The 27,148-nt window shown below is 41.2% G+C and overlaps 1 protein-coding gene across 1 annotated transcript in view; it reads right to left on the bottom strand.

Moving 5' to 3' along the window:
- Nucleotides 1–22,070, bottom strand: part of LOC142475242 (uncharacterized) — a 228,384-nt gene extending 206,314 nt beyond the window's left edge. Inside the window, exon 1 of the mRNA XM_075581211.1 lies at nucleotides 22,013–22,070. The gene's annotated coding sequence lies outside the window, so the exon portion shown is untranslated. The remainder of the gene's footprint in view (nucleotides 1–22,012) is intronic.
- Between the last annotated feature and the right edge of the window lie 5,078 nt (nucleotides 22,071–27,148).

Below are 27,148 nucleotides of genomic sequence, written 5' to 3'. Positions count from 1 at the left end.
TACAGTGCAATAAAATTGCTTTTATCTAAATTGCATTGGGCTGAGTTCCTGAGGCTGTGACCACCCATCAACTACACTCTATATTTCTGCTACTATCGGTGTGGAGCACGCAGACTACTACGCGGAGCTGGGAGCTGAGCCTCAAGGTTTCCCTCCCCCTGGTGAGCAGACCTCTATCTTCAAACTCTGCCTGCTCACGGAGATACAGGATCGCTGAGACGCAGCATTTCCCTCCACACGTCAGTCACATAGCCGACGGCCCTCGGTGATGACGTCAGACGCTACTGCGACACCCGAGGAGACGGGATCAACCAGGCACACGCGGTGAAGAGACCTGGTCGGGTAAGGGCAGCAGGCATCTCCAGCGTGAGTACTCGAGAGGGGTAGCCTTGCGGTTGCTCCTTCTCTGGTCTCGGTTTTCCCTGTGCACTAGCCCCCCACCCAGGTTATACTTGATACTGTTATCCGCCGGAGCCTGGCTTTCATTCATTTTTTCCCCCCTGTGCAGGACATTTATGCCCGCCTAGTAGTCAATTATTCTACATGCATATCAGAGATTTTCTACTGTACCAGCTTTATTGTGGACATTTGTAGCACCGGACATTTGGGGTTCACTCCCCCTACACTACCAATTGACTTCAATTCTTGCCCTGGTGGCTCATATCCACATGAACAATTTATTGTTATTACTCATCTGGTTATTTACATCCTTCTCTCTCAGAACGGACTGGTATTTATATACATATATGCATATCTTTTTATTAGTATTGTATATACTCTGATTTGCACATTACAGGAACTCACCCATTTTTTATTAGTTATTTTTCCAAGTTTGGAATCAGTTCACTTAATTACTTATTATGGAGGAATCTGGTGAGGATGACAATGTTTTGATAGAAGATCAATATAGCACCTTTGTTCATACCTGTGGTGACAATACTAAACGATCAAGGAAAGCAACTCACCTATTTGATGGTGTATCAGAAATAATTTGCGATGAACCCTCAGATCTGACCCACCATTTCGTTAAACTTGAAAAACTTTTAACTGAAAATATTAGATTATGGTGGGACATCACTTCCCTTGAGAATTACATAAGATGCAATCGCATTCCAAGGGGATTGCGTATTAAAAAAATCCCATCTTTTGGTTTCATGAACAAACAGTTCGAATTAGATTGGGTTGATGCACTTGACTCCTGCTCCAAAAAGTTGATGGAGCTCATTATCCAGCAAAAAAATAAAGAAAAATCCATCCTAATGGCAGAGATCAAAATCCTTCAGACTAAGTTGCGACCATTCAGTCGAAGGGAGCAATTTATTAAGAATGATAAGACACTGTCATCAAATATCGATATATCAGAAAATACCATTAGTGAAAAGAAACAACAAAAATTCGAAAGGGATAGGATTGATTACACTAAAAATCAGGTGTACTGCTGGCAAAAACCGGTTGTTGTACGGGAGACTATGAGCTCCAGCACACCAAGGGGAAGGAGTCAAAATCCTAAACGAGGGACAACAAATGCCCCAAACAAATCTATTCTTAAAAATAAACGTGTTGAAACCTCCAGTTTTGAGTCCGATTATTCGGACCCTGAACCCAGGTTTCATTCGGTCTCTTTTGATAAATCAAAAGAACATTCTAGAGACCGTGAAGTGACAAATTATGACAACAATGCCACACCCTCTTGTTCTACATATAAAGCCAATAGAATATCTGGGCAACCCTCCTCGGCTTTTTTAGAGATGGGCACAAAAAGCCGGGGAGAACGCGCAGATCAAAGAGGAAACGAGGGGGGGCAAGGCAGAACGAAACGCAAGAAGTACGACTAGGAGTGCCCAACAATGTTATTAATATTTCTGGTATGGAATTAACCCTAGATCAATTGTCCCTCCTCAATAAGGGTCTTGGCTTTGCTCCAAGTCAAAATTTCAAACTATTTGAAACCATTATTGATTTGCAAAGGTTCACACGTAAGCTAGCTTTGAAGAAAATGTTTGCTGCTAAAGATGGTTCTGCAAAAATAGCTAGCATAGACAGTGGCATTGTAGAAACTAATCCTACTACCACCACAGATACACGTAGTTTAAAATTCCAAGAAGTGTGTGCCCTTTCCGATATGGACTCCCTATTGGAACAACAAGGCGAACCCCTTATGACATACTCCCAATCTTTCTTTGGCAATCAGGATTCGGGCTTTCGCCCGAAATCTTTATTTTGCCCTAGTTTCAATAGGGGTCCATCAATTACCACATTTGAACACTTAGTTGAACGCGACCTGCGCATATTAGCAAGGGGGTTTTCCTGCTCTAAAGTCGCCAATGGTAATCTGACATACATAGAAATCCAAGAAATTGAATGCATTAAGAAACATCATGATATTGTACTTAAAAGTGCAGACAAGGGCGGGGCTCTCGTTATTTTATCAAAAGATCAATACTTTACGGAAGCGATGAGACAGCTAGGGGACAGTAATACATATAAACTTCTTAGGAGTAATCCTACATCTCAATTCCAACTTGAACTGTTTGAGCTACTGGACATGGGAAAAATTCTCAATGTAATTAACAAAAGGGAATGTGATTTTCTTTCCTGTCCACATCCCGTGATTCCGATATTTCACCATCTCCCAAAGATCCATAAATCGCTGGTCGACCCTCCTGGTCGTCCAATTATAGCGAGCATTGGATCTTTGGGAGATGGATTATCGCGGTATGTGGACAGGTTCCTACAACCACTAGTATTTAATTTACCTTCTTTCATAAGAGATACCACGGACTTCATTGCCAGCATACAGGAGATCACTTGACACAAGGAGTACAGGTGGGTCACCATGGATGTGACCTCCCTGTACTCCATTATTGAGCACAATCACGGCCTAGCGGCCATTAAACACTTTCTTGATTTATCCACCTTATCTATATTACACTGCACTTTTTTATTAGAATCTATATCCTTTTTACTCACTCACAATTATTTTTTATTTGATAACCACTTTTATTTACAAACACTAGGCACTGCTATGGGCACGAGTTTTGCACCGTCATATGCTAATTTATTTATGGGGTTTTGGGAATCACAATTTATATATCACGATCACAATCCATTCCGTCACAACATTGTTTACTTTAGGAGATATATCGATGATTTGATATTTATTTGGAAGGGTGATGAATCTTCACTTTTTTCTTTTATTGAACACATTAGCACTAATAACTATAATCTTAAATTCACGTACCAACACAACATTAATAATATTCATTTCCTTGATCTACTCCTGTATGTTGACAGTGAGATGAATATACAAACAGATATTTACAGGAAAGAAAATTCTAGAAACACACTACTCAATGCGCATAGTTGCCATCCGCGCTCCTTGATTAGAAACATCCCAGGTGCCCAATTCGTCAGGTTAAAGAGAATCTGTTCGGATAATGATGTTTTCATTCAAAGGGCCAAGGAGATGTCAAAAAGATTCTTGGAGCGAGGGTATTCTGCTACAGATATTGAGTCTGCATTTGATAAAGCAAATAAAATGGATAGAAGCACTCTCATTCGCAGAAACCCTAAAAAACATTCGTCCAACAGATTGCGAGATTCATTCAAAACTACAAACAGTCCCATGTTCATTAGCACATTCAGTTCACAGTCACAACAGATATGTAACATTATTGCCAAACATTGGCACACATTGTCTCTTGATGAAGATATTAGAGACATTGTGAAGAGTGGCCCCAAATTTTCATATCGCAAAGCGAAGACACTAGCTGCTCACTTGTCCCCGAGTATGTTCGTTTCTGGATCTAATGCTCCCAGCATTAATAGTATCCCCAAGGGATTTTTTCGATGTGGGAAGTGTTCAATGTGTAGGTACGCTGTTCAAAAAAGGTTCATTCTGTACAATAATGATTGTAAAAAGTATTATTTGAAATCCTTTTTAAATTGTAATATTACACATGTTGTATATGTCTTGAATTGTACCTGTGGACTTCAATACGTGGGCCGCACGATAAGACCCCTGAAAACTAGAATTGCGGAACACGTCAGGTTAATCAAAAAAAGAGACACTAACCACCCGGTGTCCAGACACTTTTCATCATGCCCATCGGGCAATATTACTAGTTTTTCTTTTTATGCTATAGAACATGTTCCATGTCATCCCAGAGGTGGAAATAGGGAAAATGCATTGAATCAAAGAGAGATGTATTGGATACACACTCTCAACACTCTTCATCCCTATGGGATCAATGTCGAATGGGAGTTGAAACACTTCCTGCAGGGTTGAGTATATGAAGAGTCTTGGGAGTGTGTATACCAATTCATCCCATATACAACAATTCACCTCATATATACTCTAAGGAGTTAAATAAATATCAAACAGAGATGATCCTTTTTCCTTTTCCTTGTTAAATAATTTGTTATTGCATATATTATCTGCATTACATATATGCAACATTAATGCTTTGTACATACCACCTAATGAACGTCCAGCTACGAATTACTTTCTATAAATACATTAATGATTGCTTTATGTTCATTATTTAATACATACTTAGTCATTAATGTGTTGTCTAAGTCTGTTTGACATATGTCCCCGCAGTTACTCCTCCATATATATCCTCTATCCTTGTGTTTTTTTATACAAATGTTCAAGGATGTTGCTTTTGTATTATATATGCTGCTACTCACTGATCTTTGTTTTTAATCTATATGTCATTGTTGTATCCCATATGTTATCACGGTTAGTTGGGGTTGTTCCAAATCAGACACTGTGATGTTTACACAGCACCCTCGTTATTGTCAAGCACTGATTGCTGATTGACATTATCTGTTTTGCATTTTGTGTTGACCAATCATGTTAGGGAACTGTGTATATAACATTCCAGTGTGAGAGATCTTTATACTCTTTGATAAAGTTCCTGTACGGAACGAAACGCGTCAGAGGTGTTCTCTGTGATGTGATGTGCAGCACTACAGTGCAATAAAATTGCTTTTATCTAAATTGCATTTGGCTGAGTTCCTGAGGCTGTGACCACCCATCAACTACACTCTATATTTCTGCTACTATCGGTGTGGAGCACGCAGACTACTACGCGGAGCTGGGAGCTGAGCCTCAAGGTTTCCCTCCCCCTGGTGAGCAGACCTCTATCTTCAAACTCTGCCTGCTCACGGAGATACAGGATCGCTGAGACGCAGCATTTCCCTCCACACGTCAGTCACATAGCCGACGGCCCTCGGTGATGACGTCAGATGCTACTGCGACACCCGAGGAGACGGGATCAACCAGGCACACGCGGTGAAGAGACCGGGTCGGGTAAGGGCAGCAGGCATCTCCAGCGTGAGTACTCGAGAGGGGTAGCCTTGCGGTTGCTCCTTCTCTGGTCTCGGTTTTCCCTGTGCACTAGCCCCCCACCCAGGTTATACTTGATACTGTTATCCGCCGGAGCCTGGCTTTCATTCATTTTTTCCCCCCTGTGCAGGACATTTATGCCCGCCTAGTAGTCAATTATTCTACATGCATATCAGAGATTTTCTACTGTACCAGCTTTATTGTGGACATTTGTAGCACCGGACATTTGGGGTTCACTCCCCCTACACTACCAATTCTCCTCATAAGTTAGAATGTCCATCCCCTTTATTAATTTGGTGGCTCTTTTCTGCACTCTCTCTAGTTCCATAATGTCTTTTCTTAGGATTGGTGCCCAAAATTGTAATCCATATTCAAGGTGTGGTCTTACTAATGCTTTGTAAAGGGGCATAATTATGTTTACTTCCCTTCCATCCATTGCCCATTTGATGCAAGATAAGATCTTGTTTGCCTTTGCAGCTACTGCATGACATTGGGCACTATTGCTAAGCCTGCTGTCTACAAACACTCCTAAATACTTCTCCATCAAGGATTCCCCAATATATCTCCATTTAATTTGTAAGTCGCCTTTTTATTCTTGCATCCCAAATGCATAACCTTACATTTATCTGTATTAAACCTCATTTGCCATTTACCTACCCACGTTTCCAGTCTCTCCAAGTCCTTCTGAAGAGAAATTACATCCTGCTCTGATTCTATTACCTTACACAATTTAGTATCATCAGCAAAGATGGAGACTTTGCTCTCGATCCCAACCTCAAGGTCATTAATAAACAAGTTAAAAAGCAGGGGTCCCAGTACCGATCCTTGAGGTACTCCACTCACGACTTTAGCCCAACCTGAAAAAGTTCCATTTATGACAACCCTCTGTTGTCTGTCCTTTAACCAGTTTTCAATCCAGGTGCATATATTAGTACTGAGTCCAATTTTCTTTATTTTGTACACCAACCTCTTGTGTGAAACCGTATCAAAAGTCTTTGCAAAATCTAAGTAGACCACATCAACTGCATTACCCTGGTCTAAATTACTACTTACCTCCTCAAAGAAACAAATAAGGTTAGTTTGGCAAGATCTATCCTTCATAAATCCATGCTGACTATTACTAATAATTTTGTTTTCCATTAGGTATTCCTGAATATTATCCCGTATTAAACCTTCAAGTAGTTTCCCTACTATTGAAGCCAGGCTTACAGGTCTGTAATTCCCCGGGTGTGATCTAGCTCCCTTTTTAAATATAGGCACCACATCTGCTTTACGCCAATCTTGTGGTACTGAGCCTGTGTAAATGGAGTCCTTGAATATTAAATATAATGGTTTTGCTATTACTGAGCTTAACTCCTTGAGAACTCTTGGGTGTATGCCATCGGGGCCAGGGGCCAGGTGCCTTATTTACTTTAATTTTTTCAAGTCGCTTATGAACTTCTTCCTCAGTTAACCAATTGGTCATTAATATGGAGGTTGTGGCTTCCTCCTGTGGCCCTACTATTGAACTTGATTCTTCCCTGGTAAACACAGAGGCAAAGAATTTGTTTAATACCTCTGATTTTTCCTTATCTCCAATAATCTGCCTACCCATCTCACACTGAAAGGGTCCTATATTTTCTTTTCTCATTTTTTTATTATTAAGGTACTTAAAGAACTTTTTAGGGTTGACCTTACTTTCTATTGCAATCCTTTTTTCATTATCCATTTTTGCTAATTTAATTGCCCTTTTGCAATTTTTGTACATTCCTTATAATTCTGATACGATGTCTCTGTCCCTTCTGACTTAAAGAATCTAAACGCCTTCCTCTTCTTGTCCATTTTCTCCCCTACCTGTTTATTTAGCCACATTGGTTTTGACTTATTTCTTTTATACTTATGTAGCGGTCATGTAAAATGGCTACAGTCATCTCTCCTGCTGACAGTAAGGCCTGGTAAGTTGTGGGCATGCCAGCAGTAATTATGGAGGTTTGCCCTCACACCCTGGTGGGGTGCCCTGTGTATGGATGGGAGTGGTCACATGCTCTGACTCCATGGTTAGTGATGTCAGAGGTGTGTCAGCTTCCAGAGTGTACATAAGGCACAGCACTGTGTCAAAAAGTAGTTCTAGTACAAGTTCAGCTAAGAGGAGGAGGAGTTCAAGTTCTAGTCCTAGTCTGAGTTACTGGTTATGTTATAGTAACTGTAAGGAGACTGTGTCCAGGGACCTGGCGCAGTGGAAGGAGATCCCTGCGGGGATAGGGAATCCCTATTAAAGGAGAATCACACCTTTAGAAGGGAAGCACTGACTCAAGATGAGTGGCTAGATATTCTACTGCGTGGGGCAGCTAGCCCACCTCAATCAATAAAGATGCTCTTATTCGAACACCCTCTCGTGTACATGTGTGGAGTGAATGTACTGAGGGGAGCACCACAGAGGAGTTCCTCGTCGGGACCATCCCCAAGTGACCGAAGGGACCCTGATGAGGTGGAGGCGCTGCACTGGAACTAGGTGAGACTCAAGACACTACCTCAGCTGCCTGTCTGGACGGGTTCTCCCCACACACCATCATGCGGGAGACTCAGGAGTCCTGTTGCCAACAGGTGCACCACCAGACACTACCACACTGTAATGGGGACCGGTTAGACCACAGGGGCCAATGTGAGATTGGGTGGGTCAGGCTGGTTCAGAAATACCGTTACACTTATTACCCAAGGGTATACACTGATAAGTGTGCTTTTCTAACAATGTTTTAAAGACTGCCCATTTATCTTCTACATTTTTCCCTGCAAAACCATCATCCCATTGTATTACTACTAGATTAGACCTCAGTTTATTAAAATCTGCCTTTCTAAAGTTTAAAGTCTTTGTTGAACCCAAGTAATCTCTTTTTTGGTAATTTATTTCAAATGAGACCATGTTATGATCACTGTTACCCAGTTGAGGAGGAAGGATCTGCAGAGACCCTAGACTGGCGCAGGACTGATCCTTATCCAAGGTAAGTGTGAGGGAGAAGGGTGTCTCTTCCCTTCTCCAGAGTGGCCCTCCTCCAGCAGCGTCGCGTTGTTATTGTGACACGACATCAAATGACGCTGCAACGTCACATGGCGACGTGTTGGCATGACGATGTGACATCACATAACAATGCGACGATGCTGCAAGAGGAGGGCCCCTCTTCAAGGAATCGCTCGGGCCGGCTGATACTGAATGTACTGACGAAGTTGAGACATTAGGGGGTCTGGCATAACAACATAACAGCATTCAGGATGAAGCCATTTTGTGTGAATATTTCAATCCGCCATCTTGTCTTGTCTCTGTGAGTCTTAATTTCTGTGTTTCATTTCTGTATAAACAAATGTGTGAAGCAGAGAATGGAATGTTTTTGCTCTTAGCTGAATTTATTGACCCTTCCTCATCCAATCAGCTTCAAATTAAAAGGGTAAACAGGCTAAAAGTTATGAGAACCCGTGAGATAAGCTAAGATAAACTGTTTCTCACACAGTATGCCAAGTGGCAGAACTGACATCACATTTAACCCCATAATGATTTTTAGCTTACATACAGTTATTCAGTATTATTATGTATTACAAAATGACATCAGCTTTAGTATTGTTATGTATTACAAAATGAGGTAATGTTTAGTGACGTGCAAGCCCCCCCATAAAGGGGTGGAGCTTTAGGTTTTAGGGTATAAATATATGGCATATCGTGTTATTGTTAGAGAGCTTTTGTGTTGAAGCTGTCTCCGTTGTGCACTTGACTTGAATAAATTCACGTGTTATTCTGTTTCAAAATAACCTCAGACTGTGTTTTATATTTACGCTTTTCTCAGATGGCGCAATCCTCATAGGGACTCAATATCATCGGAATCGAGCACCCGGATGAATCACTCCTCCATCACTCAAACCTGAGCGCTCACATATTGAATCAAGGTAAGGCTACCTGCATTTTTTTAGACAAACAGCCTGTATAAATTGTTTTTGAGTGGTGAGTGGAGCTGATTTTTGAACGGTGTCTTATCTGATGTGACGAGTAAGAATCCCTAGCAGTTCCACGTGAATTTATTATTCTCTGTTCCTGTATTCATTTTAAAGTGTAAGAGTTGTTAAGAGTCGTTAGGGGCTAAGGTAAGAGTCCCGTTAAAAGTTTTGGTGTTTTGGTGATGAAAGTGAGTGTTTGTAAGCGTAAAGGGATTGTTTTCAGACCGTCCTGGGTTGTCATAAATAGTTTTGTTGTCTGAGCAGGATGGGTCCCTGATTGTACATTTGCTCTGTTTTAGCATTTACATACCAAATGAGTTCATGGATATCTGGTTAGAATGTCTTATCTGTATCCATGTTATAAAAGTATAAGGTTTATCAGGACTGGGTTGGACCCGCTGAAGTGATTCAAGTTTTTCTTTGGTATAGTTATGGTGAGAAAATATGATTGGGAACAGTCTCGTGACAGGTCCTTATTTGCATATTTTCACTATTCAGAACAATAACATGCCAAAAGAGTTGTACGTAATCAGCTTGCGCTGATTATTGTAACGCTAAATTGTACAGGTGAATTAACAGTTGATTGCTGTTGCCGAAGTATTTTACATTGTCAATTAACAATTGATTATTGTAGCCGAAGAAGTATTGTACAGGTCAATTAAATTTGATTTCTGTAACAGGGGAATAATGGGAAACCAAAAATTCTCAAAGGATTGTGTGTCTGCAGACGAAAATAATAAAGAATGAATACAGAGAACGAAAAGAGACAATATAAATATATTTTGTTGGCCAGTGAATGGCACTGTTTTGTTTGTACTACTGTATTATCAACTAATTGCGCAGATGTTTAAATGAAAGAGGGGTCTTTTTCTGTGGGATTGATAAGCTCAGGGAGCGCCGTCTCGTGTGTTTTTAAATCCCACAGGGAAACATACCTTACGTTAATATGGGTCAAAAGAATTTTGTTGAGGGACAGAAGGGTCCCGCTGCATTTATTTTACCATTGCCAGGACAGAAGTTAATATAATAACAAGTGAAAATGAAAGTGAATAGGAAAGAAATAGCAAGTGAATTTGCCGATAGATTATCAAGACATACGATGGTGTTGAGGAAGTAGATATTGAGGGTTATTTTTATGAAAGGTTTATATAGAATACAATACGATACAATTAGAGACTGTGTATATTGTTTGGAAGGGACAGAAAGTGTTTGGAAGAGACAGAAAGTGTTATAAGTGTAAAAAGGTAGGACATGTTGCCAGTAATTGCAGAGCAGCCCTAAGAGAGAGAGTAGAAGAGAAGGAATGGAATTTAAAGGGTTTGTTCGTACTGGCCACACGAATAGGTCATTTGAACCAGAAAATATTCTTTTTCCTTCTGTTCTAATGGCAATTAGAAAGAGAATCAGAATAACAGCAGCACAGACCGCGCCAAAACCCCCCCTTTTTTCTCCAAAGGGATGTGCAAAAGATACGAAAAATTAACTCAAAAGCTCCAGAGCATAAAAAAAAAAAATTAGTTTTAAAAGCAGGTTATTTATGAGAAGTTGATTCGTTGTGTAGGAGAGAAGTTTGTGTCTATGTTCTTTGTGTGTCTGTATTGTGGTTTCTGTATTGTGTGAGACCAGTAAAAACACGTCAATTGCATTTCTATAGGATTAGGATATGTTGCAAAGAGATTTTTAAGCTCACGTGTATTGTTTAAATTATATATGGTGTGTTCATAAGTTGATCGTACCTCAGTTTAGTTAATTGTCCCATTTTTATTTTTGAGAGGCCATATTTTTATTTTTGAGAGGCCATATATTATTTTTGAGAGGCCACATTTTTATTTTTGAGAGGCCATATTTTTATTTTGAGCTGAAGTTTCAATTCAGTAATTAATATTTAGAAGACTGAGAAGCTGTTTTGTTATCTGCTTGGTACTCTCAAGGTCATTTTTGGCAAAACGCCCGGGCTGGCAAATTGCCCAAGATAAACAAGCTCTGAAATTTTTCTCTGAGTGTCTTTAAAAAAAATAACGCTGTCAGTGTGTACAGCACTGTGCAAAGAACTTATATTACAAGAAATTTAGCGTGAAGTCCTATACAAAAGCATTTGACTATTATCTGAATATGTGATATATTTTATAACTTTTAACCATTTATTTTTTCCATAGGTGTTCTATTTTATTATAAGAAGTAGTTATTGTTAAAATATTTGTAGAATGTTTTGCCAAAGTGGTGCATTTGGAGTCACTTCTCATTTTTGGATATGTTCTAGGTATAAAGTTAAAGGACAGGTGATACATAGTTACAAATACAGTTACAGAAGTGAGCAGGGTATATATTATATGCAAGGCATTTCACATTTTTAGCAGAATAGTTACAATGGAGTGTTTGGGGTGGAGGCCAGACTGGAATTGGCTAGGGGCATTTGTCTTAGTATAGTAATTGTTTAATTGGGAGTGAACACATTTTTGTCCATGACTTTGGAGAGTATTGTATTGTAGTGTATGACTTTATTTATATATAGCGTCAAAAAAATGTACTCAGCACTTCACAAAGAATACAGTAGAGGGAATTATAATAGAATAGTAAGTGCAGCAAAATCAGACAATAGGAAAGGAAATCCCTGCCCTTAAGAGCTTAAAATCTAAGGTTTGAGGGGAATTTACAGAGATAGCAGGTGAGGGAATAAGGGCTGTAGATAGCAGTGCTTGGCCACAATGGGTGGTAGGAGTGACTGTGTGTGGAATAATAGCCATGAGTGCAGGCTATTGGGATGTTTAATTTGTGGGGCAAGTTTTAAGGTTAGTTAGTATTTTATGAAAAGGTTGATACCATTTGCATCGGAGGAGATGACAATGAGGCATGAATGAGAGCAGGTGTGTATTGGGAGAAGATATATTGGTCTGTAGTTTGAGACAGTGTTTTTGTCCCCACTTTTGAAGATTGGGACAGCTCTGGTAGTTTTCCAGGTCTTAGAGATATGGCCTGCAGACAAGATAGAGTTGATCATGGAAGCAATTGCTGAGGCCCAAAGTCTTAGGAATTTAGATTGTAGTACAGTCAAGTCAACATTAGCTGCTTAGTTTTAAATATGAGGAGCATTAATAGGAGATACCTCTGTCTATATGCGGATGTTAAGACAGTAGTAAACACATTGATACAAGAATTTATTCCTAGGTATAAATGATCTCCCTATGAGACACTAATGGGATGACTTATGACTACCGCAATTAAAGTGTTAAAGATTCCTGGATCCACGTGACTCACATAAAACTCATTCCAGCTCCACCAAAGACCAAAGTCATCTAAAGCACAGCCGCATCAAGTTAACGTTTTGACAAGACATAAACTTTGACCGTTAATCAACGAGGAAAATAAGATACCAGGCAGAGGCCTGATCTTTTCAGGAACATTTCATTTTTTCAAAGACTCAGAACATTTCATTTTTTCAAAGACTCAGAACATTTCATTTTTCAAAGACTCAGAACATTTCATTTTTTCAAAGACTCAATATTTTTATTCTTTTATAGTGTGTATAAGTTAGAATTTTAAGATGTATGCACCATTGGGTCTGCGAAGGTATAACCCACAGAGCGATGACAGGATTGTCATGATGATGCTCTGCGGAGCTTTGTCAACAATACTCATCTGCCTGTGTTCCTTATACATCGCAGATATCTATCACCATGGTTAAGGTAACACTACACTAATTCACCATCTCACCCACAAACATCACAAATTCTCAGTAATAGAATGTTGTGCTAATTCTCAAAATATATGATGGTAGAGATGGATGCCATTTTCTTTAGCTAGCAACAGAAAGGTCTAGCATTTTTGTATCCATTTTTACACACTAGCAACACCAATCATTTATGGGTCAAGTGCCTCCAACAACCAGAAACAAGAGAAAAACACCAAATATTGCAGGACTGAAAAGTAGTTTATGGAAAGAACAATTTTGGGTTAGTTTAGTTCTAAATGTAGGAGGTGGGTTACTATATGACAGGCTTAATACATTAACAGATGTGTTAGATGTCCTCAATCACACCACTACAGCTATTGCATCACTAAACCAAGAACAGGTTCAGATCAGGCTCATGGCCTTACAAAACAGAATGGCTTTAGATTACATTTTAGCATCAAAAGGAGGTGTATATGCCCTAATTAAAGAACAATGTTGTGTTTTCATCCAAGATCAGAGTGGCAAGGTACAGCATGAGTTAGACAAGATAGAAGAAATTCAAGAAAGACTTAGGAAGGAAGGTGACACAGACTGGGACCCTTTGGGGCTGACTGGATTGGAAATTTTTGAATGCGGTAATGTGTGTGATTGTGATACTCGTTGTCATCTATGTTTGTGTTACGTTTGTCAAAGGCATGATCCACAAATGTGCCACCCCTTCTGCAGACATAATGCCATTGTTTAAAACCAGAGACATAACATAAAACACGGCAGACCCCGTTTCAAGGGTCCCTACACTAATATAAATTCTTAATAACCTGTGCATTGCCAGGAAGAATGATTTATAATAAATCTGTCAATATAAGTTGCAAAAGTGCCGTGAAGTTTGGCTCAAGGGCTTACAACAATTTGGCCAAAATGTTAAACTAAAAGACCATTTTATTTATTAGTTATTTATACATGTATATTTAGGCACTGTACCGTATATAAGTTTTTCTGGATGTGCACTGAGCTTTGTCTGTGTTTTATGTTATGTCTCTGGTTTTAAATTAATATTGCCATGCTCAGTAGCACTCCTCTGTGAAACTTATATGCTTATATATATGTTGTGGGTATTTTGGGGGTTCAATTTGAGCTTGTAGGTGTTCTGTATGTTTTATAATGCCATTGTTTGCAGAACCAATCTACAGCAGTCCCTTGAGGACAGAAGATGCCAAGTACAATGTTCAAACTCTGGAAAAGAATTTGGCTATAATGTCATACGAGACTATGGGCCTCATGCAGTAAGCGTTGATAAGGATTTTTTCGGCATTTTATAGCCAAAATTGGGTTTGAGATTCAGTAAGCGCCGATAAGTGTTTGATTTCGCCAGTTTTCGTAGGCGATAATTTTGTTATGGCCAGTCGGCTGCCGATAAGCCTGTTTTCGCCACTGATCGCCACTTTTTTAAATCGGCTGGATTCAAGTACCAAAATCAGCTTATCGGGGCTGATCGGCACTACGAAATTGAGATGTTATGGCCAATTTCTCCCGCCAACTAAAGTTGGCAAGTTGGAGGGGAGAACGATCGCTAAGGCTGCCGGAACGACACTTAGAAAAAAAACTCTTCTGTACCTCAATGGAAGTCAATGGAGCGGGGACGTATAACAGTATAGTACTGTTTACGTTTCATTGCTCACAATACAAACATAATTTGCATTACAGTGTGGGGGGCATTCCCTGCACTGTGTCACGGCTGACGTGTATTATTTGCATAACATTGTACTTTTACATGTTTTCAGCATTTGCGTGTCACATTACTCATCATGTGATGATGTGTCAAGGGAAAATACTATACTCAACTCTTAAAGGAGAACCTCACATCATATCACACATTTTAATGAATTGAGCGACAATTGTTTACATGATGTCACACATGTCACACATACACCGTATATTCATGTTCCTTTACATTACACAATGCTTGTAATGTGTGACGCATCTTTAAACGTTCATGTACATCTTTATTCTCATGTTTACATCTAGGTTTGGTCCTCCCTATTTTCATGACGTCACTTATTGGACGCGCAATCACATTGCATGTTTACATTATAACCGTTGCATTACAAGCACTTCAACCTAACTTATACACACATGTACAGTAATTCATCATTGTGACACCTTGTAAACTCATTCTATAGCAACTATCCTCATTACAGAAATGCATGCATATGCACACGACTATTCATTGTTGTCAACACGTGACAATAACATGGCTAATTACACATGTTACACCAAACTTTTCCCACGTCAATCTCAGCCTTTTTTTTAATTACATGACTGACTGTTGCGTTCAGAAGTTTTACATGCATTGCACATTACACTATTTATTTGCAAGCAATGTTTGTACAAAGCTTCACGTCACATCATTGGCAAATATCATCATTCACTGCAGAATACACACAACAAATACTTCTAACATCAACTGCACACAGCTTGCCACAGAAGTACTTTATTATGTTAATGTAACACCTTGCATTTTACTATGTCACCTGACATCATCACATACCTATTTAAAGGACGCCCATTACCTGCTCATTCACAGCTACTCATTTCAAAATGTTGCGATTGTTTAGGAGACGGAGGAACATTCTTTTCTATGACATGCTTGCTGATCAAGAGAATGATATAGGGCAAGGGAGGGACAGACCGAGGGACAGTGACAGGGACAGGCACGCGGATACGACAGGGACAGGGAGAGGGACAGGCCAAGGGACAGGTAGAGGGACAGGAGATCAGAGGAGAAGACAGAGGAGACAAGTTGTGCCTCGTCCGCGTGTGTACAGGGAGAGAACCCTGTTAGATGGGATGAGTGAGGAGGAGATAGTAAGTCGCTATCGTTTGAGTTCAGCAGCAATCTTATCTCTTTATGAAGAGATAAGGGGAGATTTAGATTTTGTGACAGCCAGAGGTCGTGCAGTCCCTGGGCTTGTTAAAATGCTGTGCTCATTACATTATCTTGCTTCCGCGTCATTCCAGACAACTGTGGGCATAGTGGGCGGGGTCTCGCAATCTACATTCTCGCGGGCCTTTACCCAGTTTCTCTATGCACTCAATAGACGCGCTAGGAATTATATTCATTTTCCTACAGAGGCGACAGAGTGGCTGGAAGTCAGGACTGGCTTTTATAATATAGCAGGGATACCATGTGTGCTGGGTGCAATCGATTGCACACATGTTGCTTTGATTGCACCTAGTCAGAGTGAGCATGTTTACCGCAATCGTAAGCACTACCATTCACTCAATGTACAGGTGGTATGTGATGCCACGATGAGGATAATGCATGTGGTACCCAAATTCCCTGGTTCCAGTCACGATTCCTCTATCCTGAGGAACTCTTCAGTCTTCCATGCGTTCGAAGAGGGACATTTTGAACATGGTTGGCTGCTGGGTGAGTACAGATTTAGATGTTCTAACACAAAACACATTTTTATTTAGGAATGTTGGCATTGTAGAATTTGATCACTAATGTCAGCTTATGTGTGCTCAATTCATTATAGGTGACTCAGGATACGGAATTAGGCCGTGGCTCTTGACTCCGGTGCTAAACCCTCAAACTGAAGCAGAGGAGAGGTACAATGCAGCCCATATATCTACAAGATCTGTTATAGAGAGGACATTTGGCCTACTCAAGACCAGATTTAGGTGTCTGGACAGAACTGGTGGGGCTCTTCTATACAAGCCTCAAAAAGTGTCTGATATTATCCTTGCCTGTTGCATTTTGCACAATGTTGCACTCAGGCACAATGTACAATCAGACCTAGCTGAGCCTTTGGTAGACGAGCATCCCACCCATGTAGCTGCTGAAAATGAACAAACAGCCAGTGGTGGCCAGACACGCCAGAATCTCATCAATTCATTTTTTTCTTGTAAGTAAAAACATATATGTTCCTAGTACTACTTGTATAGATTAATTATGTTATATTAACAATAATCTTTTTTTATATAACCTTCTGTTAGGACACAGATGAATATGGGTTGCACACCTTTCTGTTCTCTGCTGTGTGCACAAAGGGATGTGGCACCGGTATGTTATTGTTGCACAGGTTATATAATCCCTCTTCCATTGTACATTAGTTGTGTGTATGTGAATACAACTGGGGTAACAAAGCAGTAATATTTTAGCATTGTGTTGTTCCTTATGCAAAGACAATACACATAGTATGCCCATAGTCATTCATTCTTCTAGTATGCTTACATACAATGTTATTGGTGCAGTGTAACATGTACATCCATATGATGTGTACACCAGCCTGCTTTACATTTGGAATGTCATTAAATATACATGGTGTTGCACATTGAACAGCAAATACACACTTTGCTGTGTTGCTTACGGTACTGAAGATGGCATGTCAATGTTTGCAATTTATATATTGTTCCATTGCATTATAGGTATATCTCCAGTATGACTGATCATGGTATGTATATTTGCTGACATCTGGCATAAGATGTGCCTACCTCAATCTTCCTATAATTATTTGAAGTAAAAACCAAACATATTGGTTTAAAGACAAATGTAACATACATGTACTTTCTGTATCATGTATATGCATTTAGCTACTCTTGAGGTTTCATGTGCATTGTATTAGAAAATGATTACTCACATTTCATCACATTTTATGTATGTTTCCTTATAAATTCCATTAATGTAATATAGAGGTGTTTGGAGAAAAGGGGATAACTGTACTTATTTGTTTACTTACGGGAGCTCATTCATCACGGATGAAATTGACTGATCATAACACTCCATGCATGAATGCCTGTAATCACAACAATGCGTACTACATCTTATATTTAGCAATGTGGGTGTTTATTAATGCTAGGAATTAATAGTCAACATTAATTTAAATTTGTGACATGTGTATGTATAAGTCACACGTGTGTGGATGTGTCCTACATGTACCAAGTGTAAAACTGTTAACAGAAACCACAATTTTGTCGCAAATGTTACTGTAATTTTGCATTTCTAATTTCCCACTATGACAATGTTGGTAATATTTTTGGAATGTCAATCACGTCACTTCATCATTATCATGATGATAATTATCCAGTATTCTGACAATTGTAACATCAATCACGTGCACATTAGCATAGACAGACTTTTTAAGACAACTGTTTGTGTCTGTATCAATTTGTGTAGGATCCATGTATAACACCGACAAAAGATAACAGCAGCTTTATTATGGTAGCTTATATCATCATATTGACTGTACTATTTATTTTTAGAATGTTTAATAAACACAGTAAACTATAGTTAGTTAGGTTAATGAAATATACACAGAAACGTACTTCATCACATGATGTTGATGTAATATTCAGAACATCATGCATTGTAGGGGACCACAACATCTAGGCAATAACATTATTTGCTACAGTCCCAAACCATTTTATCAACATACCCATGTAACAAGAGATTTTTTAACAATAAATGGCTAGTTGGTTGTAAGTGTCCTTTACATTGGGAGAAGGAGTGGCTCAGTGAGTAAAGACACACACTGGCACTGAGAGTTTGAAGCAGGGGAGTTCTGGTTCAAATCCCGGTGTCGGCTCCTTGTGACCTTGGCCAAGTCACTCCCTGTGCCTCAGGCGGCAAAAAATAAATTGTACGCTCCACGGGCCAGGGACCTCAGTCTGAAAAATGTGTCTGTAAAGCGCTGCGTACAACTAGCAGCGCTATACATGAACATGCTCATATTATTATTATTATTATTGTTACATAGTTTCGACAGTCATACGTTCCATTACACAATAGAATACACAAATGTGTTAGCAGAGTGGGAATGGTTGTTATATATAAAACACACCATGCCATAAAATGCTAGTAGTAATTAAAGAACACTCAATAAAAATTCATGAGGCACTCTTTTGCAACATCATTATGTTAATTAAGTGCTTATGCAATATAGGCATAAGGGTATCACATTTTTAATTGTTTGTTAATAAGCGCTGCAAGCAATATAAAATTAGTTCCATATGTAGTATAGTAGTCGGTGGCTCCTCCTCACAATCATCTCATATAAAGGTAGACTCTTCTGAAATCATACATTGATCCGATTGTATCTTCCCCCACATCTCTGAAATACAGCAAACACATGATGGTCAAAGATGGCACCTTACTATATATGTATCCGTGACAACGCGTTACACAGCTCTATATGATTGTGTACATACACACGTCAGTCACTTATATGTTAGAAGTACAAGTGTACATCAGTATGTAATTTTTCATTAAATTTGTAGCAGGCATAACTATGTATAGGAAGTGAACGTTGCCTGTATACTGACAAATGTGCGCGCACATCTTAGTGTGCGCACGCACTTCACGCTTGGGTCGACTAACTGTTAGCGCATGCGCAAAACAATGCGTACATTGTGCGTTCAATACATGTTGAAAATACCATTAAACATAAAATCTTTATTTCAAATACAATGAAGACGAAACTACATTCGTTCTAAACGAGTACATCTGTATTATTTTTAAACAGACGTGTTTGGACAGAAAGCACGGCCGATAACACAATGCGCAAATGCAATACGTGTGACGTCATGTTAAGCCAGCGTGAAACGCACGCTAACACTCCTCCCACTCAATTAACATTCGGCTAACGCCCAGTGTACGCCCCCAGTGTATGACACAGTGCAGTTACCGTAACTATAACAAAACAACACAGCCAATAGGCTTTGAGGCGCGCACGTCGCTTGGGGGCGGGACATACATCCGTAATCCTTTTTAAGGACGCCTTGGCCCATGACAAGGGTCCCACGTCATACGTGGTGGACCCGGTTTTTTATTTTGTAGATGTTGCATGATAACAAAACAGGTATGTGTTAGAGTTATGTTAAAATGTTGCTAATATGTTTAAAGGGATAGGAAAGTACGTATATTTATTCCGTCAGCAATGTGTACTACTCTTTCAGGTTCTACTATATTGTAATAGGAAAAAATTTGTTTGTGATCGATACATGTTATGCAGTCTGCAATGTAACGCTGTATCCACGCATTGAAAGTGAAAATGGTGGTTAAAAAAAATTAAAAAAAATTAAACACAGAGTCAACGCATAACGATTGTTATATTTACCATTCTTGTAGAATTAACACTTCGTCTGCCTGCAACTGGTCGCTCCAGAAAAGCAAGGCATTTGCATCCACGCTTGACCCAAACGCTGAATCCAGTATGACACACATCTCCTCCATGAAGCGCTCATAGGAATCGCCACTGCTTTCTTCAAACAATTGGTCCGGAGGTAGGTTCATTTCTTCGGGTACCCATTCCAATGCATTTTCAGCTGAAAGGCTTGGTACATAATCATAGTAGTTATGTTCTTGTACAATGTGGGTTTCAGGAATGGAGGGTGCAGATATTGCAGCAGGTATCGATTCACACGGAACAGTAGTAGCGGATCCATTGCTATTGGCATTAGGAATAAATATGCCATTAAGCACAATATGTGTGCCCTCTTTCACGGTGAAATGTTTATCCTTGGCAATCTTCCAGAAACCATACCTGTCTTCTAGCTTATCCTGCACACGTTCAAAACACTCATTAGTTGATAAAGTGAATCTTACTGAGGATTTAAAATTGCACGCATGCCCAGGTTCTTGGTAATAAGGATACTTTGCTCTAATCAAATCATAGATTTGACCGGTGTTCGCTTTGTGTCCTGAGGTCGACAAAATAGCTTCTGCTATCATGAATTTATACCCTCTGTGCGGATTCATATTCTTTAACAATTCATCAGCCATTACAGATTAACAGAAAAGATGTCTGCAGCTCTCTGTTCTTTGCCCATAAGAATGAAACTGGTCAATGCCTAACAATTTGCTGTGTTTCCTTTTCAAGGTCATAAAAAGTATCAACTTTTACTCCTTTTTTGAACCACCAATTGGATGTGTTGAAATAATTGGTTTAACGTTTGTGGTTTGTGATAGCCGTTTGTCTGACAAACATGTATCATTTTTTATCTCGTTTCTCAAAACATAGCTAGACTTTTAATTAAGTAACATTGTGTTTTCTGGAAAAATAAAATAGAGCACTGTCTGGAAATAGTGCTTACACAGCCATATAATGAAATACACACACACACCTGAAAAAGTAAAAGTTTTTTTTCCTCATACATTTCTGTGTGTATTTGAAAGTCTGGTTAACTCCCTGTCTGCATCAGTTTAACTACGTGTCTATATGTATTTATATATATCTCTCTCATAAATATATATATATATATATATATATATATATATATATATATATATATATATATATATATATATATAACAATATGTCTGTAAAACCAAACTTTAAATGTGTGTGTGTGTATATTACAACTTTTAAGGGCTTAAATGTAAAGAGGGATTTTTATATTGCAGTGATTTATTTAAAGGTTAACATAATAGAGGCTTACACTTGTATGGCCTATTGCATTGACCTGTATGGTAAATGTGATTTACCATCCAAATTTTTTTTTTTTATTTAGAAGTGCTGTAGTGTTAAAACCAATAATATATATATATATATATATATATATATATATATATATATATATACAGTGTTCGACAAATCACCCAAAAATCTACTCGCCCAACCAAAAAATCTACTCGCCACCTAGTCCCGCCCCCAACCCCGCCCCTAGTCCCGCCCCTAACCCCGCCCCTAGTCCCGCCCCCAACCCCGCTTTAAAATAAAATATATAAATAAAATACATTTAATAAATTCCTAGTCAGAACAACATTCGTTTTTGACATAAATGTATTTATTGTATTACATTATACTACAATTAGTCCTTGTTACATGTGTGTGTGTGTGTGTGTGTGTGTGTGTGTGTGTGTGTGTGTGTGTGTGTGTGTGTGTGTGTGTGTGTGTGTGTGTGTGTGTAAATGTCGGATCTAGAAATAAAAGCCAGGTGTGAATGACTAGTTTCCTGAACCCCTTAACCAGTGTCTGGATGTCCCCGCTTCACAATATCTAAAGCAGCAATCCCACCTGGGATCTTACCTGATCCGCAGTCCCTCAATGTCCAGGTACGCTCATTCCTGCAATGTTATACATTGGGGAGGTGTTCATTACCTGTCTTCTGGGTTAGGGGGGGGTTCCGATGTCTTCCATGTGAAGCTTGAGCCAGATCTGGAAGAAAGCAGAATAGGGTAGTTAAGATTTCGGTGTAGTATAGGGCAGTTAAGATATATAGGGTAAATAAGAGATCCAGAGTGTGAGTGACAGAGAGAGAGAGTGTGGGAGTGACAGAGAGAGAGAGTGTGGGGGAGAGAGAGAGAGAGAGTGTGGGGGAGAGAGAGAGAGAGAGTGTGGGGAGGAGGGAGAGAGCGTGTGGGGGAGAGGGAGAGAGAGTGTTGGGGAGAGGGAGAGAGAGTGTTGGGGAGAGGGAGAGAGAGTGTGGGGGAGAGAGGGAGAGAGAGTGTGGGGGAGAGAGGGAGAGAGAGTGTGGGGGAGAGAGGGAGAGAGAGTGTGTGGGAGAGAGAGTGTGGGGGAGAGAGAGAGTGTGGGGGGGAGAGAGAGCATGTGGGGGGGAGAGAGAGCGTGTGGGGGGGAGAGAGAGAGTGTGGGGGGGAGAGAGAGAGTGTGGGGGGGAGAGAGAGTGTGTGGGGGGGAGAGAGAGTGTGGGGGAGACAGAGGAGAGAAACGGTGGGTGACACACACAGAGGGTGGGTGATACACAGAGAGAGAGGCTGGGTGAGTGACTGGCTGGTTGAGTGGTTTGCTGGGTGGGGCAGGGGTGACTGGGTGGGTGGGTGAGTGACTGACACTGACTGGGGGTGGGGGGTGACTGACACTGACTGGGGGTGGGGGGGTGACTGACACTGACTGGGGGTGGGGGGGTGACTGACACTGACTGGGGGTGGGGGGGTGACTGACACTGACTGGGGTTGGGGGGGTGACTGACACTGACTGGGGGTGGGGGGGTGACTGACACTGACTGGGGGTGGGGGGGTGACTGACACTGACTGGGGTTGGGGGGGGTGACTGACACTGACTGGGGGTGGGGGGGGTGACTGACACTGACTGGGGGTGGGGGGTGACTGACACTGAATGGGGGTGGGGGGGTGACTGACACTGACTGGGGCTGGGGGGTGACTGACACTGACTGGGGGTGGGGGGTGACTGACACTGACTGGGGGTGGGGGGGTGACTGACACTGACTGGGGCTGGGGGGTGACTGACACTGACTGGGGCTGGGGGGTGACTGACACTGACTGGGGGTGGGGGGTGACTGACACTGACTGGGGGTGGGGGGGTGACTGACACTGACTGGGGGTGGGGGGTGACTGACACTGACTGGGGGTGGGGGGTGACTGACACTGACTGGGGGTGGGGGGTGACTGACACTGACTGGGGGTGGGGGGTGACTGACACTGACTGGGGGTGGGGGGTGACTGACACTGACTGGGGTTGGGGGGTGACTGACACTGACTGGGGGGTGACTGACAGGGGGGGGGGTGACTGACTGACTGGGGGGAAGGTTACTGACTGGGGGGGGGGTTACTGACTGGGGGGGTTACTGACTGGGGGGGACCTCTGGTGTCACACACATACACATACTCCCATACACACATACATTCATTCACACACACACACATTCTCCCACACACACACATACACATTCTCACACACACACAGGGGAGGAAAGGCCGCGACCAGCACCATGCAAATCCCCCACCCACCCGCGCCCATCTCCCGCTCGTGTGGGGGGCAGGCCGACATCCCCCCCCCCCAATCAGCAGGGTGGGTGGGAGGCACGTGGCGAGGTATCCCCCACTGGGTGCCCCAGGTGACAGTCAGCCCCGCCGTGGCCGCCACTGCCCTGCTCCCCTCGCCGGCATGTCACAGTGCCTGGCCAAGCTGCAGGCTGCTTCTTCCCCCCCAGCCCGCGGCGGCATGATGCTCGTGGCGGGGGGGGGGGCCAGGCCGACATCCCCCCACCTCATGCGGCGGCTGCGCCATCATGAAGGTAGGGGACGCATGGGAGGCACGTGGTGAGGGCCGAGCCCCCCCCCCGCAAGCCAACCGGGCTGCAGCAGCTGGGACCTCCCGCCCCTGACATCGATCGGTGGATCGAGGGGAAGGGGACAGGAGGAGGGGAAGGGGACAGGAGGAGGGGAAGGGGACAGGAGCAGGAAGAGGGGAAGGGAGCAGGAGGAGGGGACAGGGGACAGGAGCAGGGGACAGGAGCAGGGGACAGGAGGAGGGGAATGGGACAGGAGCAGGGGACAGGAGAGCTTCCACGGTGGGGAGTAGGGAGCCATGTGGGGACCAGGTGGATCGCAGGGAAGGAGCAGAGGGGCCGCAGCATGGAGAGTACTTACCCTTCAACAGAGCTCCAGGCAGAATGGCCGCTCGTTGGGGGCGGGCTCATATAGAGCCTGGCCGCGCGCCCACAAAGCCTGGAGCGCGCGCCAATCAGGAGTCAGGTAAGGGAGTTTTTTTTTTGTTTTTTTTTTCAGCGCGAGCAGGGAAATTTCAGCGCGAACGGGGGAATTTAAAAAAAAAAACACGTGTGCTGCTTGGGCCAATAGTTACTCGCCCGGGGGTTAAATCCACCCGCCCCGGGCGAGTAAATGTATACAATTGTCGAACACTGTATATATATATATATATATATATATATATATATATATATATATATATATATATATATATAATACAGGAGTACACACAACATATTGATGCCAGTAAGTATCCCTTGTATGAAACCTATTTAAATGGTGATAAACATGAGTGAATTAAGTAATAAAAATGTGTTTAAGCCCAATACTGTTATAGGCTCACAGGTAGTATAGTTCACAAACATTAGGCCTGTATTATTAAAATACTGTGTTTTCACAAGGAAGCATGAAGTGTATGTTTTTTGTAAATACATCTATACCAGTTTAGATATTACTATATATACATACATACACACACACACACACACACACAGTGTGTGTCTGTGTGTGTGTGTGTGTGCATATATCCATACATACTACATATATATTAGTATAAAATCAGAGATGTTCTTGAAACAAGAACACATAAATGATTAAAGGACAACATTACAATGGCCAGCCAAGGCAAAGGTAAGTAATATTTAACACATAATCCTGCTGTACACGTACAAGAAAGATGTTTGCAGTTAAATAGGTGTGTTTTTAATTGCATGTGAATAATATGCACATGCAATGATTACATCAAGTAACACACCCAAATACAATGTTTTGCTGCAAAGTCAATGGCAGCTTCTCTAAACATAGCAACTGGCTCCTGGTGGAGCATTACTGAATACACGATTAATACATCAATATTAATAACACTATTCATTAATTAGGACTGTTAACATTTCCAAAACTTCACGTGTACAAGAACATACTTGAAAGTTTGGAAACAACACAGTCTTCAGCATACATACAATATTAATTAGATAATCTGAAGTCAACAAAACAAGGCCAAAGACATATTTAGTGAATTATAACATTTATTTTTTTTGTTCCTTTTGAGAGCGAGTAACAGGCCTGCTTGTTGTTTCTTGGATTTTCCTTTTTCGTTTTGCAACAACTTTAGCCACAACAGAGCCACTTTGAGTGGCCTCTGGCACTTCACGGGCAGGGCTTGTGGCCAGTGACTCACCTACAGGGCTTTTGGGCAGTGACTCACCTACAGGGCTTTTGGGCAGTGACTGTTCACTGACAGGGCTTTTGGGCAGTGACTCACTTACAGGGCTTGTGGGCAGTGACTGTTCACCGACAGGGCTTTTGGCCAGTGACTCACCGACAGGGCTTGTGCCCACTGACACATGTGAGCAAGTTGGTAGACACTGCACAAGTAATGGTTGGTCTGTTTCATGTGTATCTTTTTTTGTTTGTGTCCAAAAACTGGTCAGTAGTAACTGCTTGTGCTGTTTTGTTTTTGTCGCCTCCTTTGTAGGTGTCAGCTCCTGATTTTGTACAGATGGCAGCGGTAGGATGTCGTCAGGAACCTGCACAGCAATGTCTGCTACTTGACCGGTAACATTCGGACCTGGGGAATGAAGATCAGATGCATGTGGTGAAAAATTACCAGCATGTAAAGATCCTGCCTGTGAGGTGTTGAAGTTGAAATGTGGTACAGTAGTCATTCTCAAGTAATTTGCTTGGGTTTGCTGAACAACTAATGCTTCGAATGAGGTGTTGATTTTTTGCAACTGTTTAGGCACTTCAATGAAGACTCTGTGGAGATGTGCCAATTGTGATATCGTTTCTTCCTGCAGTGCAATCATCCTTTCCAGCACTGTCATCAGATCAGAATGGCTACGATTTTCTGCTTCCACAATTTTTCCCTCAGAAGCTACAATTGCATCGTATGTGGTAGTTGATGGACGATTTAGCGGTAAAACTGTTTCAATTGGAACCTCTTCATGCTCACTTGATTGTATTTCTGTGTCTATGGCGGTGGCATCATCATCTTCATCATCATGTTCTAAAAATAAATGTACACATTATTAAATGGAATGTTAATCTCTGCTGTGTTACTATGTAATTATACTGTGTCATAAGTAACAACTAACATGTTTCCATACGTTTTATAACCTCACATTAAAAACTACCTTGACTTACGAATAATGTTTGGACTCAGTATGAAATATGAATGAATGAAAACTTGCTCTAAACTCACAACTCCTACATGATACTTAACATCACTAACACAATACATGTTGCCTTACACTTCATTTTCACTGACACTAAGTAATCCTATTTAAAGAACATGTGCAAAACAAATAATGAACATGACAACATAACATATAGAAGAGCACATATTATATGGCCACCAACTGATACACTCACCTTCTAGGTGTGTTGAGCTGCATGACCCATGTGAAGACACTTGTTCCGTCTCAGGTGACACATGTCCTCCAGGGGCAACTATATATAACAATAACATTAGTTTTACATTTACATGTGTAAATATTGAACAAACAGTTATTGTATGTTCTGTATTTATGAGTACCTAACAGCATCAGTTCCTTAACCGAAAATGTGTGTGTGAAAGTGAACATAAATAGTTGTAATAACAATGTACATGCCTGTGTACTTAGAACTTTTGAGTTCCCTAACATACAACATACTATGTTTCTGCAGTAATGCGTGAGGATAAATAGATTAAAAT

The sequence above is a fragment of the Ascaphus truei genome, chromosome 2 (genome assembly GCF_040206685.1).
Source record: "Ascaphus truei isolate aAscTru1 chromosome 2, aAscTru1.hap1, whole genome shotgun sequence".
In the NCBI taxonomy this organism is placed as follows: domain Eukaryota; kingdom Metazoa; phylum Chordata; class Amphibia; order Anura; family Ascaphidae; genus Ascaphus; species Ascaphus truei.
Note: the sequence above shows the minus strand (reverse complement) of the source record. Positions and strands in the feature narration are given on the sequence as shown.